The sequence below is a fragment of the Zea mays genome, chromosome 7, assembly GCF_902167145.1.
Source record: "Zea mays cultivar B73 chromosome 7, Zm-B73-REFERENCE-NAM-5.0, whole genome shotgun sequence".
In the NCBI taxonomy this organism is placed as follows: Eukaryota; Viridiplantae; Streptophyta; class Magnoliopsida; order Poales; family Poaceae; genus Zea; species Zea mays.
Window position 1 is genome coordinate 151,655,379 of NC_050102.1, and position 8,147 is coordinate 151,663,525.

Below are 8,147 nucleotides of genomic sequence, written 5' to 3' on the forward strand. Positions count from 1 at the left end.
TAGGTATGTCGTTGTCGTCCATATCCTTCAATCTGTAAGAACCGGGCCTTGACGAAGATACAACCAGAAAAGGACCTTCCCACTTTAGCTGCAATTTGCCCACTGTGTCTGGATTGGCCACTCTCCGAAGCACCAAATGTCCTGGCTTGATATTTTTCAATCGAACTTTTCTATCATGCCATTTTATTGTTTCGGCTTGATATTTATTAATGTTCTCTACAGCCTGAAGTCTGGTCCTCTCTATAGTATCTTTTGTTACGTGATAATCAGCTTCGTCTTCTGCCGAAGCTACTGTTCTTATTGATCCCGCTTTAGCTTCTTCTGAAGTTATAGCTTCGTCACCAAATAATAGTTTGAAAGGTGTAAATCCTGTTAATCTTGACGTAGTTGTATTGTGGCTCCACACCACTTTAATCAGCTCGTCTGGCCACTTTCCTCTGGGCTGATTGAAGATAGCTTCATTATTCCTGTCATTATAATGCCATTTGCTCTCTCTACCAGCCCATTTGACTCTGGATGCCTGACTGATGCAAAATGGATCTTCGTACCAATCTGGTCACAGAAATCTTTGAATGTTTCAGCATCAAACTGTGTTCCGTTGTCCATGGTTATCGCCTTCGGAACACCGAAGCGACAAACAATATTCTGCCAGAAGAATTTTTGGACTGTAGCCGAAGTTATTATAGCCAAGGGCTTTGCTTCAATCCACTTAGAAAAATATTCTACTGCCACCACAACATACTTCAAATTACCTTGCACTGGTGGAAGTGGACCTAACAAATCTAGGCCCCATCTTTGCAATGGCCAAGTAGGCTGTATCAGCTGCGTAAGAGATGAAGGTTGCTTCTGGTCTCTTGCACATTTTTGACAATTCTCACACTTTTGCACCAGCTCTGCTGCATCTGAAGCTGCCTTCGGCCAATAAAATCCTTGTCTAAAAACTTTTCCTAGTAAGGGCCTAGACCCAATATGTGATCCGCACAGACCAGCATGTATCTCCTTCATTAATTCTATACCTTCGGTTCTGGATAAACACATGAGGAGTGGAGAACAGACTCCATGTTTGTATAATTCCCCCTCTATTATCACATACGGTCTTGTCCTTACTTCCATTCTCTTATTATAAGCTTCATCATCTGAAATACAATCACCTTGGAGGAAAGATATAATTTCAATCCTCCCATCTTCGCTATGCACAGGAGATACTGCAAGCACTGCTCTCTCCATAAGTTCAACCGAAGGTGCTTTTATTGTCTCAAAAAATACTTCCGAAGGTAGAGGGAGCCCATATGCCGCTGATTTGGCTAACAAATCTGCATGCTCATTTTCTCCTCTTGGAATGTTCTTGACAGAAAAACTTTCGAAAGAAGCCTCCAGCCTTCGAACTGTATCCAGATATTTTTCAAGCTTCGGGTCTATTGCCTTGCTACTTTTGTCTACATGACCAGAAATGACTTGAGAGTCAGTTTTAAGGATTGCCCTTCTTATTCCCATTGCCTTTAACTTCCGAAGCCCCAACAGAAGGGCTTCATATTCAGCAATATTATTTATACAACTAAAATCCAGCTTTGCTACATAGCATGTTCTGACTTTGGAAGGCGCTACTAGAACAGCAGCCGCTCCTACGCCGAAGGTTCCCCAAGAACCATCACAGAAGACCGTCCAGGCTTCGGCATCTTTTGTTGCTTCTTCTCCTTGAGCCCCTGGCATCCAATCATCAATGAAGTTTGCTAAGGCCTGAGACTGAATTGAGGATCTATGAACATAATCTATAGAAAATTCATTGAGCTTGGCAACCCATTTTTCGATCCTCCCAGTAGCTTCTCTATTTCTCATTATGTCCTTCAGAGGTTGTGACGAAGCAACAATTATATGATATGCTTGAAAATAATGCCGAAGCTTCCTGGAGGCCATCAATACAACATATAACACCTTCTCCAGTTCTATATAATTTTTCTTTGATAAGCTTAAAACTTCAGAGACAAAATATACTGGTGCTTGTTTTTTGACCTCACCGTCTTGCTTCTCCTGTACAAGCGCCGCACTAACTGCAGAGTGCGAAGCTGCCACATATAAGAGCAATGGAGCCCCTGGCGAAGGTGGAGTTAGTGTTGTCAGATCGATCAAGTATTGCTTGAACTCTTCGAAAGTTTTTTGCTGAACCAGACCCCATTGAAAAACTTCGACTGACTTCAGTATTTCAAAGAATGGCATATTTCTTTCTGCTGATCTGGATATGAATCTGTTTAATGATGCCAGTCTTCCTGGCAGCCGTTGGGCCCCCTTCTTTGTATTTGGTGGCTCCATCCGAAGGATAGCTTTGATTTTATTTGGATTGGCTTCGATTCCTTTTGTTGATACAAGACAACCAAGGAACTTGCCCTTCTTCACTCCAAAAACACACTTTTCTGGATTTAATTTCAAACCAGCTTGTCTGAAGTTGGCAAATGTTTCTTGTAAGTCAGCACTGTGATTCTCTTGCTTCGTGCTCTTTACTATGATATCATCAACATATGTCAGCACATTCCTGCCTATTTGAGAATGAAGGACCTTGGTTGTCATTCTGCTGAAGCTTTCTCCTGCATTCTTGAGCCCTGTTGGGGACTTGTTCTCAAATGCTACGAATTAAGAACAAGGCAACATAGAATGCTAAATGTTAAAGCCCTTCGTCCGCTGAAGCATTATTTCCTTAAGGATTTAATGAACTTCGGACGAAGGCTATGGATGATAAATCATGAAAGTCTTACCTTCGTGATAAGAAGTAAAATAATGTGAAATCAAATATGAAATATATAATATAGAACGCTAAAGAATATCAAGAGTAAATAACATCATTCATTCATTTTATAATATAAATTGAAATATTAGGACATGATGTTTAATTACATTTATACCTTCGCCTTGACAGAAAACAATAACTCCAGAGCAATGCGTTAGCGATTACAGGATTGCGTGAACAGTAAAGGAATACTGTTCACTATTTATAGGCACAGGACACAGCCTGTAAGGAATCATACCCCTTATAAAAGTTTACAACAATGACTCAGACCCTTATGGACTAAAAGGTCATTCCATCTTTAAGTCGGTTCGATCCTTCATCTTCGGATACGCTATAGCATCGAAGCTTCATGACTGGTAGCTTCGGCATCACGTATAAGCAGCTTTTGTCGAAGCTGTTTCTTCCTGCAGGACCTTCGGCGACGAAGCATGGTCCCAACAAGCCCCCCAGGCATCCGAAGGTAGCAATAGGTGCCACTAGGAGTTATGAAGATGGTCTTTGGCTCATCTTCCTTCTTCATCCAAATTTGATGATAGCCTGAATAACAATCCAATAAACTCATGAGCTCCGAAGAAGCTGCTGCATCCACAAGGGAGTCTATCCTTTGCAATGGGAACTCGTCCTTTGGGCATGCCTTGTTGTGATATGTGAAATCAATACACATTCTCCATTTGCCATTAGCCTTCTTCACCATAACAGTGTTGGCTAACCATTCTGGATATGTTACTTCTCTGATAACATTAGCACTGAGAAGTCTCTTTACTTTGTTCCGAGCACCTTCAGCTTTATCATCAGACATCTTCCGAAGTCTTTGCTTCCTTGGCCTGAAGGATGGATCCACATTAAGTGAATGCTCGATGACATCTCTGTTAACACCACAAAGATCATTGGCTATCCAAGAAAAGACATCTTTGTTGTTGAACAAAAATCTTATCAAAGTTTTTTCCTGCTCATCAGATAGCTGAGACCCCAGCAATACCCTTTGATATGCTATGTCTTCACATAAAAGCATAGGCTTCGGCTGATCTGCCGAAGCAGCCTTCTCTCTTTTATGCTTATATTGTTGACAAGCTTCGGCTCCATCTATGTTGTGTATTGCCTTTGAATCTGTCCAACTCCCTTCAGCTCTTCTAGTAGCTTCTTGACTTCCGTGGATAGCAATGGGTCCTTGTTCCAAAGGTATCTTCATGCATAAGTATGCTGGATGAAGTATTGCTTCGAAGGCATTAAGTGTCCCTCGGTCAATGATTGCATTATATGGGTATTCCATGTCGACAATGTCAAAAACAACTTGCTCAGTTCTTGTGTTGTGGACATAGCTGAAGGTAACTGGCATTGTGATTTTGCCAAGTGCTACAATCTACCGTCCTCCGAAGCCACAAAGAGGGTGTGTAGAATCATGAATCTTGTCCTCTGGTTCTTGCATCTCCTTGAAGGCCTTTGCAAATATAATGTCCGCTGCACTGCCTGTATCAACCAGAACATTATGGACCAGAAATCCCTTGATGACACAAGATATGACCATAACATCATTGTGAGGATAGTCCTTTAGCTGAAGATCCTCTTGAGAGAAGGTAATTGGGATGTGAGACCACTTGGACCTGACGAAGGGTCCTTGCACCCCAACATGCTGCACTCTTCTCTGCGCTTTCTTCTTCTGCTTCTTGTTGGCTGGTTCTGCACTTGAACCACCCGTGATTGGGAGCACTAGCTTCATAGCCAAAGGTGCTACAACTTGGTTGCTGAACGAAGCCATCAGCTCAATTGTGGAAGTAAGTTCACCGGAGGTGGGCGCCAATGTTGGGGACTTGTTCTCAAATGCTATGAGTTAAGAACAAGGCAACACAAAAATGTTAATGGTTAAAGTCCTTCATCCTTCGAAGCATTATCTCCTTTAGGATATAATGATCTTCAGACGAAGGTTATGAAGGACGTACCTTCATCATCGTAGTGTATATTAATGGAAGTAGAAGCATATAAAACATGAGAAATAACATGAATAATCATATAACACTATTAATATATCTTTATTATATTATCATGAATGAACATGAACAATATTGAATTACATTTGTACCTTCGGCTTGACAGAAGGCAAAAGTCCAAGCGTGACGCACGAGTGAATACAAGTCAGCATGAACTGTACGGGGTTACTGTTCATCTATTTATAGGCACAAGACGCAGCCCGGTCAAAATTACATTCATGCCCTTGACAAATAACTATAAACATGACACAAACTATCATGGACTGAACGGTCTTTTCCTCTTTAGGTCGGTGCAGCCCTTCGTCTCAATGCATGTCATTATGCCGAAGCTCCCTGGATCATAGCTTCGGCCTGTACCTTCGTGCTGTGTCTGCTTATGTGCTATCTTGCTTAGAGGACCTTCGGCTACGAAGCAGACCCCCAACACCTTCACTTGATCCACAATCAATGGTTAATGATTCCTCAAGAACTTTGTTGTACCTTGTGGTTTAGTCCTCCAATCTTATCACTCAAGGAACTGTTAGTCCACAATCAGTTGTCATTAATTACCAAAACACCACTTAGGGGCCTAGATGATTCACAGAAGCCCACTGGCGTGTTGGCCCCTAGTCGAAGCCCCACCCCTAACGTGTGTTGGCCCCTGACCGAGGCCCCCCTCGGTCACGTGTCTTGGCCCCCGTCGCCACCAGCCGACGAGTCTCGTTGGAGCTGCCATGAGCATCCGTTTGTTGAAGGTAATTGTCCTCTTATCTGTTACGTCCTAATTACACATGAGAACTTACATTCCTGCACAACATGATAAACCTAAGGATGACTACCTTTCTATTTTCCATGTCCTTGTTTACCTTTTGGGAATGGGTTGTGATGTTTAGCTTTTATGCTAGCACTTGAACTTAATTAATGAACATGACAAGATAGATTATGATACACTATTCTAATGTTTTGGATATGAATTCGTGGATGCTTGGGCAGTAACCCAAGTACTTCACTGTATGGAGGGTTGGGTGGTTTCCCAAGTGCTTCGTTGTAAGGGGGCTTGGGCGGTATCTCGAGTGCTCCTCCATAAGGACCAGTTTATTGAGCGACCACTCGAGAAAATAATACAACCATGAGGATGGTATGAGACGCCCTTAGCTAATTAATAAGAGGAACCTGAGGTATCGTTTGCATCGCATCGTGACATCAATGGGTATGTGATGAGGACATCACTTCTATACAGTATGAGATCGGGCCTCGTGCCCTAATAGTATGAGACCCTTTTCTCGCTTGGCCAACGTTGGTTGTAGTGCATTATTTGTTTGGTTCTTGAAGTCACCATCCTTGGGGAGGAGTTCTGTGTTTACCAACCAGAGAAACCCAATGGGTGATTGTACCATTGGGAAATCTTGGTAAAGGCTATGTAGTGAAACTCTATCAGTCACCTTGGAAGTGATCAATGAGGAGTCCAGAACCCTAAGCAGAAACTAGTATATTAGTCGTGCTCATGTTTCTGAATATGGAATTAGCTTTGATGATGACAATGGTGTTCTTCGAGGAGGATATGTTTCATAGTTTAATGATCATGGGTTGATATTAAATCTTGGCTCATAATAATAATAAATACTTAAAGAATTAAAAAGCAACTGCTACTAGCCTATCCACACGTAAAGCTAGTCCACTTTAGCCAAGTGGAGCATTCAATGAGTACATTGTGTACTCACCCTTGCTTTCATAAAAATACCAGGTTGCCATTGATGCAACCACTACTCAGGTGAAGGAGTCAAAGCGAATCTCCATGAGTTCCAGGTCTTCGACAAGTTGCCTGTGGAAGCTCCCTTTAATTAGTTACATTTCAGTTTGAGCACTTTAAACTATGTAATGTATATGCCTGTGGAAGGCCCCTTTTTGTTATTTGAGCATTGTGCGATGATGTGACATTTATGTAACCGTTGTGTACGTGATTTGGATCCTGGCATATATATGGTTCGCATTCAGTTTGCCTTCTAAAACGAGTGTGACAATATAACTCTAGCTATTATAATGCATAGTAATGAATAAGTAACCTCAAAAAGTTTAGAGTATAAACCTCTCAACTAAATAGCTTCTTTATAAACTTCATAAATGCCATATACTCAATTTTTTTGTATGCAGAGCAATAATATCCTGCAAACTTGCTTTCCAGCTATCAATACAACCACTAATGATAAAAACGTAACTATGAGAGGCCTCCTCTTATCAAATCCCCAACATAGAATCAAAATAACCAGCAAGCCCATTGTTGACGCTTTTTCGGAGCGCCAAATACTCAAGAAGAACCGGCGGCGGTGCTCTTTGGTCAGGCGCGGACGGTCCGCGGCCAGGGGCCGGACGGTCCGCGACCTGGCGCAGGGGCTAAGGTTTCCTGCCTGACGGCCGGACGGTCCGCGCCCTAGGGGCGGACGGTCCACGCGTGCGCAGGGGCGGCGGAAGATCGCCGGCGGCGCCTGGATCTCGCTCCTGGGAGGGACCCCGTCGGGGAGGAGAGATCCTAGGGGTTGTCTAGGCTCGGGCCAGCCGACCTAGACTCCTCTAATTGGCATAGAGTCGAAGAGAGGCGAAGAATTTGGGGATCGAGAGGCTAAACCTAAACTAGACTAGAACTACTCCTAGGATAAAATGCGAAATAGAAGTTGTATTGATTCGATTGATGATTACAAATCGGCCGTATGCCTCTCTTTTTATAGAGGAGGGGAGCTGGACCCTTTACACGACTGGATTCCGAGCTAATTCCGCAAATCTAGCCAACAAATATAGCACAAAACTCGGAACCCTAATCTACTCTACGCAGGCGCGGACCGTCCGGCCCACAGGCGCGCACTGTCCGGACCGCGGACCGTCCGGCTCCAGGGCCGGACCGTCCGCTGGCTCTTTTTGGTGCCAAACATATGCCCCCCTGCCTTTTGGTGGAGCTAGGCAAACCAAAAGCATCTTAACTCGATGTGATCACATCGGTTTTCTTTAAGCATCTTGCCACATACTAGGATGGTACTGCTTGAGGAAACGCCCATTCAAAGCTTTGGGTAAATCCTTGCCTTGTAATGTTTGTAGCAAATAGGCGTTACCAGATATTACCTGTTTTACTTTATAAGGACCTTCCCAGCTCGACGACCATTTTCCAAACTTCCGGTCTTTATTCCTTAGAGGCAGGATGGTCTTCCACACCAGGTCCCCTACTTGAAATGACTTTGCTTTGATCTTCTTGTTGTAAGCCCTGGCTACCATGATCTTGTCCTTTTCGATTGCTCCCAAAGCTATCACCCTCTTGTCGGTCACCTCATCAATATTATCCATCATTGAATTGTAATAATCAGTGATGGTTAGATCATTTTGTCTGGCGAACCTGACAGCATTCAAACTTATTTCCA